The sequence below is a fragment of the Rattus norvegicus genome, chromosome 15, assembly GCF_036323735.1.
Source record: "Rattus norvegicus strain BN/NHsdMcwi chromosome 15, GRCr8, whole genome shotgun sequence".
In the NCBI taxonomy this organism is placed as follows: Eukaryota; Metazoa; Chordata; class Mammalia; order Rodentia; family Muridae; genus Rattus; species Rattus norvegicus.
The window spans coordinates 52,481,812-52,489,390 of NC_086033.1; positions in this window are offsets into that span (position 1 = coordinate 52,481,812).

Consider the following 7,579-nt stretch of genomic DNA (forward strand, 5'->3'; position numbering starts at 1 on the left):
TCGAAGAATTCTTCCTAGCATTGTCTCCGTGTCCCATCTATTTCTTACAGAATTTCCTGCCTATTGCTGAATCTATACTTGCAACTTTGTTTGAATTTTATATTATTATTGTTGTTGTTTTGAGGCAGTCTTGCTATGTAGCCCAGACTAGCCTTGAAACTATAATACTGTTCCTCAAGTGTTAAGGTGCTTGTTAATTCGCCTGTTACAGTAATGTTCTGCGACTTTTCCTCTGGCTTTGATATTAGATGGTTTCATAACTCTGCCTCGTAAGTGTGGGTTGGCTTACCCAGTCAGTCCTTGGTTTGTGGATACAAAGATTATTTCTAATTTTTCATAAATAATTTGGTGGTAAGACTCTGCTCATACATTTTTGCCTGTATCTTGAATTGTTAAGAACATTCCTAGAAGTTAGATTCTTGTTTCGTGCTTTTTTTTTTTATGCTTTCCAGAATACTTGAGTAGGTGTGGGTGTTTTTTTTGTTGCGTTTTATTTTGTTTTAATAGTTTTCTACTCCTCTTAGCAATTATTGCACATGATCGTTTTATGGCCCCAGATATTATTATTAAAAATGTAGTGTGGCCATTTGTATTTTTATGTAGCCAATCTGTATCCATTGCCTACTTTAATTGCTGTAGTTTTCTTTTTATTGTTAACTATGCTCTTGCTCTGTAATGCAAGAAGCATTGTTTCTTGGGTCCTTACTTTATTTTATTCCAGTGATAATTTGCCATTGGTTCTTAATGGAGTTTTTGTTGACATGCCTGACTTTAATTTTACACCAAGAAATGTAGAACAACCTTCCTCCTTTTGGTTTTCACACTTTTGCTTAGATAGCCTTTTCCAGGACATGGGAAATGAGCCATTCACCTGCATTTTTATCCTGCTTATTTTATGACTTCATATAATATATGAGTTAAAAATTCATCCAGGTGGAATTTGTTTTGAGGAAAATTATTATTATTTCAATTATTAACCAGATAACACAAAGGTGTCCCCTAAGAATCTTCTCACTGTTTCATGGTAACATGCATTTTAAAAGTAAGATTCTACGTATGTGTGTGTTTATTTATGCACTGGAATTTGCTCTGAGCTATGTGTTAATTTTCCCATCAGTTCCATGCCATTTGGTTGCTGTAGTTAGAGTCAGCTTTAATACTTATCACAGCACGCTCGTCCTATTACTCTTATTTTCTGTAATGACTTTTGGGAAGTATCACATCCTTGTTTTTTTACATATAACCATTAGACTATTTTAGTTAAGTTTTAAGAAAAAAAATTCTTAGAATTCTGCTAGATTTTTAACTTGATATATATATATGTATATGTGTGTGTATGTGTTATGCATGCATGTGTGTGTATATGTGTCTATGTATATGTGTGTGTGTATGTGTGTGTATATGTGTATGTTTGTGTATGTGTGTGTATATGTATATATTTGTGTATGTATGTGTGTATATGTATCTTTCAAACTGAAAATCAAATAAAACAAGCCAACCAACCACTCAAACTCCAACTTTCTTATAACATTCAGTTCTCCCTTCCACAACTACACTACCATTATATAGTTTTTCTCTCAGTGAGAATATATATGGGACAAAGATAGTTCTCTCAGCACACAGGTAAGATAGAGACAGGAGACAGTGGTGTTGGGGAGTCAGGAAGGCTTGACAACATCTATTCATGATTTTATCCCCATACCCTTCACTGTGGGGTCCCATGAGAGGAATCCCTATTGGGAGGCAGGCGCTTCTTTTTAACACCTGATTTGGAAACCCTGGCAACACTGCCTCTGTTTCTAGATTTTTTTTTCTTTTTTGAGGGTGTTCAGGACTGTTTGCCTGTCTTTGTTTCCGATCATTTCTCTGGCTTTGGCTTCATACTTTGACTCTGGGTAGGTGGAGGGTGAGCAGGGATTATTTTGGTACAGACAGTACCTCATGTGATATACATTTGGTGCACATCATATGGATGGAAGCTGGCAGATACAGGATATGATTGCCCAAGCCCAGTGTGATGCTATTTACTTGGGATCACCTGGTTCTTGGTTCCTTAATGAGTCACATAAATTGATGACATAGCTTATTCTTTGATCTAAACTTTTCAGTTTTCCTATCCCATGATAAAAACCAGAGTTGTGTATCCCCGTGTGTATGTGTGTGTGCACGTGTGTCTTTAGAAAGTCCTTCGTCCTTTTTCTAAGAAGCCTGCAATCTTGAGCCAACTGAACATTGTTCCCTTACTTCTTTATCTGAGAGTCCTCTTGGAACAAAGAGGTGGGGCTCTGGAGCCAAGGTTTTGTTCTGCAACAGAGGAGAAGTAAGTTAGACAATTCAAGAGGGATGTCACTGTGGTCCTGAATGCTGACTGACACAGGATGACATTGGGAGCCTCCATGGCTCAAATCTGTCTTGTGATTCCAGACTGACAAACTTGGTGTCTTCAGTATTGAGCTAAGCTTAGAAGAGGAAGCCCTGAGCCAGAAACCCATATCTCCCCTACACTGCCCCAACCCAAGCCTCCACTCTTACCATCAGCCAGGGCCTTGGGCTGGCCTGGCCTTGCCTGGTGTTCACAGTGCTCTGCCTGCAGGATTGCTGTTAGATTTGCTTTCAGGGTCTTGACATGAAGGAAGGGCTGAAGAGAGGGGCAGAGCAGAACATGGTGTCCTGCTCAGTGTCTCTGAGAATTAGTAGCGTTCCAAAGAAAGTTTCTTTTGCTCCTTTGATCCTTTTCATTTCTGTTTGTTGGTGGTGATTGGGATGGAACCCAGGAATTTACTTGTGCCAGGTGTGTGTAAAGATCTACCACAAACTACAGACGAAGCCTTTTCTCAGGCCTTTGAGAGACGGCAGAATGTCAGCAAAGACGGGGAGGGAGGGAGGAGGCCTCTGACACTTTGTTCCTTGTTTAGAAGATGAACTTGCTGTTTTGATGACTGTCTTTGGTAGAGAGGTTTCTTCCTTCACTCACTTCTCTGTCCTCTCCTGTCCTCATCATCTTCCTTTAGAAGCTTCTCTGGTCCATGAGCCTCTTCTTTCATATGTCTGTCCATCTCCTTGTCATGCTTCTCCAACACCTGAAGGGCTCCTCCCCTCCCATCTCCTCTCCCAAGAGTTAGGCTCCATGTCAAAGTCATACAGAATTGTCTAATTATAACAGATTAATCCATTAGGATTTATGCCTTTCTATTTATTGGCTGGAACTATCCATTTCACAGCTGTGGCTCCCACATCTAACCAGCTAGCAGGCAATTTAAATATAGAAAGCAATTTAACCTAGTTGGATACCAAGGCATCTCGCTTAATGTACTGCATAAATTTTGGAGCTCTTTGCTCTCAGCCCTCAAAAGGGCAGCTAACAGTTTCATGTCCCGAAAAGATTGGGCTTTTCAGGGAATTTACACCCCAGGAAGGGAACCTGGGTATTGGGCAAATGAAAGGAGTCTTTTCAAATGGGGTCAAGTGGGGGGGGGTCCCAGGCTCTTCAGATTTTTATGTTTCTTTCTCCTTTGGGGAACTATAATCTTCACTGAGCTTTCTGGGATCCTGACACTGATAATGGGTGTCTGCATTTCACTCCCAATTTTAAAATTGTATTTATTGCTACTTAGGTAAAGTTTGTCTCCTGTCTTAAACCAGTAATCAGAGCTAGCCTGCCTGCCAGGAACTTGTAGTCTAATCGACTGTCCTGTCTTAGTTCTTAGTGTTCTCAGCTCCCCACACAACGCTCAGTTTGTATAACCTATCATTAAAAAGTCAGGTATCTGTGACTCTGTCATGAGGATAGGTGACTGGAATTTTCTTCTCTTCTTCAGTCATTAAGAGCAGGAATAAAAGTGTTGGGATAAGCATGGTAAGAAGAATGAGCTAGCTTAGCATCACTGTAGAACAAATTCTGGAACTATGGAATCCATAGGGCAAAGGGTAATGTGCTTGCTTTTGCAAGCTTGAGGATCTGAGTTTGATTTCCTGGAACCCAAGTTAAAAAAAAAACCAAAGTTGGGTAGTATGTTTGCAATTTCAGTGCTGGAGAGGCAGAGACAAGTGGATCCCTGGTGTTTGCTGGTCAGCCAGGCTTACTTGTCAAGCTCTGGGCCAGTAAGAGATCCCGTCACAGACAAATAAGGTAAATGGGCACCCAAGGAACAAGAGCCTTTGTACTCCACATGTATACATGTGTATCTGAGCTCATGTGCATGCACGGACACACACACACACACACACACACACACACACACACACACAGAGCACATGCACATGCACTTGCACAAAAATGAGCAAACACTGCCTTGAATAAAGGTTTTAAGGTTTTGTTTTAAAGGAACCAGAGGCAAAACACTTTTGACCACTATTTGTGCTTAGGTAGAAGCTGGCCATTTATAGACAGTAAGCATAGTTTAGAATCAAGCAGGATTGGTCGTCCGTTCTGTGAAAGTATTTTCTGAGAGAGAGTCCGTGACAAGGGCCAACCCTATGCCTGTCTAAGGAAATCACAGATCCAGAATGCAGTTGTTTTGTCCCTCCCCACTTTGGATGAGAAGGGTAACTGCAGACCCTGGGGCACCATAGTTTTTCAGAGCTCTTGTTTGACTCAATAGTTCCTGAGTAAGAGACTTTAGAACTTGCATTTGGTGGTCCAATTTTCCCTGGAGCAGGATGGTGATCTTAGTGGAAGGACTGAAGTGCATATTATATTTTGAGGCTGCTGTAATAAAGAACCACAAACTGAGTGGCTGACACAACAGAAATTTATTGTCTCTGCATTATAAAGGTTGAGTTCAAGGTATGTGCAGAGCTGTGCTTCCTCTGAGGGTCCTAGAAGGATGTGATTTTGACTTTGTTCAGCTCTGGGGAGTTCTGGTCTTGCAAGGGTATTATTCCAGTCCACACACGTGTCTTCCCTGTATGTGTGTATCCTTGTATTTGAGTCATGGTCTCATGTAGGCCAGTCTAGCCTCAGCCTAACTACATAGTCAGGATGACCTTGAACTCCTGATATTTCTGTCTCTTCCTCCCACCTACTGGGATTACAATCACACAAGAATCACACTTCTCCGTCATTTAAAAAGGATGTTGTCAGACACTGGATTCAGAGCCCATCCTGACCTCATACCCACTAATTACATCCCAAATTATCTCCCCCTGCCAAATATGGCTATATTTTGAGGTATGAGATGTTTGAACCTCAATGCCCAGGTTTGGGGAAGAACAAAACTCAAGCCTCACAAGATGAAAAGGTGTGGGAGTAGCTCTGGCGTGGCCAGATTTTCGGATCCATGAAGATGAACACATCATAGACCAACTCACCTGTTCTCTATAAAGCCTCAAATAGGTGGAGCATCTTATTTGAACCCTAACAGTGGGTATCACAGCTTTGTCCCTAGTTCTGTCCTTTACTGTCTTTTTTCCTGTAAACATTAAGTATGTCCTTCTTTAAGTTATGTCTCTTGGGTGTATTGTTACTGCAAAGAAAGCCTAATGCATAGGAAGCCTGAGATACTTGTGATATTTCCATTAACCATGACTGGAAAACAGAGACTATTAAACTCATTGTGTAGGGAAGTAAAGAGTTTTTAAAGGATATTCCCTAATTTGCTCAAAACTGAGAATCTAGCCCAGAGAAGAACTGGGGTTTTAGCCCCTTCATTTAACTAAGGCTCATTTTTCTCTCTGTTATGTCACGTCACTTCCAAACTTGCTCAGGAACTTTTCAAATGAAAGTCTTCTATGTGTCTTTGACTGAGGAGTTAGTGGGGTTCGCTGTAGAGGCCCCCTTTAGTTCTCCTCAGCGAAGTGCTCAGTGATCTTTTCACCCCTTCATCTCACACACTTCATGGGTAATGAGCTCTTGCTGATGAATTCATTGGTTCACCTTGAATTTGGAGTTTTAAGGCTATTCATCAAGCCAGAATGTTTTGCAAGGTAGCCCAGGAGAGAGGACCTGACTCAGCCCTGGGCAACTGCATGGGAACTGTGTTCCAAGGCTTGTCCTCTGCTTTGAGACCAGAGGTTGTATGTTACTGTCATTCCTCCAAGGCGTTGGGTCTGGGTGAATTGATTTAGTCTCTCAACTCACTGACATCTTACTGATCATCCAGGATGCTGATGTCAGATACATGGGAAGATAGAGTTGCTACGAGATTGAGGGGCTGAGACAGCTGGACATATGCTCTCTGCCCTGGTGAGTGTTTTCACTCCCTGAGAAGCGATGGGCTTATTATTAAGCTGTAGTAACCCAACTCAATATTACATTCTGTCTGTCTGTCTGTCTCTGTCTGTCTCTCTGTCTCTCTCTGTCTCTCTGTCTCTCTCTGTCTCTCTCTCTCTCGTGTGTGTGTGTGTGTGTGTGTGTGTGTGTGTGTGTATGTGTGTGTGATGGCTTTTTAAGCTTTATTGAGGCATACTGAAATTATAAAATTATATACATTAGATTGACAATGCCATCTGAATATTGTGATCACTTTAGTCAACCTATCTATCACCTCACATGGTTATCTATTTTGGCTGATGGTATGAGTATTTAAGGTTACTTTCTTACTAGATGTTAAATATACAAGACAACATTGTTTATTATGGTCTCATTACTTTATAGACTAGATCCCTAGTGTTTATGTATGTTGCCAAACTGAAAGTTTGGACTGTTTGGCTAACATCTTTCAGGGCCCCCACTCATGGCTTTATTCTTGGCTTCTATGAATTTGGCCTTTGAGCTGCTTTGCATCCAGCTTATTTCACTTAACATAATATCCTAGTTGTAGATTTTCCCTTTTCTGTTTTCTTAAAAAATTATTGTTGTACTTTCACTGTATATGGTTCTGTGTTACACAAGGATGTCTTCGGAACCTGTTTTCCTATACTGTTATCCTCTTTCTCCTTTCCCCAATTCATTAGTCTCATTTGTTCCTTAGACAGTTTTGTTTATATTATCATGTGATATATATATTTATATATACACACACATATATATATTCTCTTTATTGTTGTATTTTTATTATTGTATTTGCCATTAAGTCACATAAGCTCATTATATATTCTGGAAAACACACTCAATCATTTTTTCTCAAGATCTAGCTAGAGTGGTCAAGACTGTAGCTCACAGTCTGTTGTGGTTTGAAGTGTCTCTTTCCTCCAAAGATCCCAGAGCATTGCATTACTGAGAGGTGATTGATCATGAACATGTTAACTTCATTGATGGATTAACTTTCTGAAGAGTTTACAGCTGAATGAACTGTTTTGGAGCTGGGTATTGTGGTTAGTGCTTTGTGGCCACAATGAGGTGAGCAGCTTTCCTTTGTCCAGCCTCCTCAGCCTGACATTCTGCATTGCTACAGGCCTATAGCACTGGGAGTAGGTGACCATGGGCTGGAACCTCTGAAATCATGAACCAAAATAAATATTTCATTCTTCAAGTTGTTCTTCTCAGATATTTCATCACAGCAATGAAAGGCTGATTGATGCATGTGCTGAGTTTCCACCACAGCACTTACTACTCAGCTAAATGCATTTGTTACAACCTGCCCTTTTAAATAGCCAACCTCACAAAGAACATGGGCTTTGCTTTATTTCCGATGGCCTG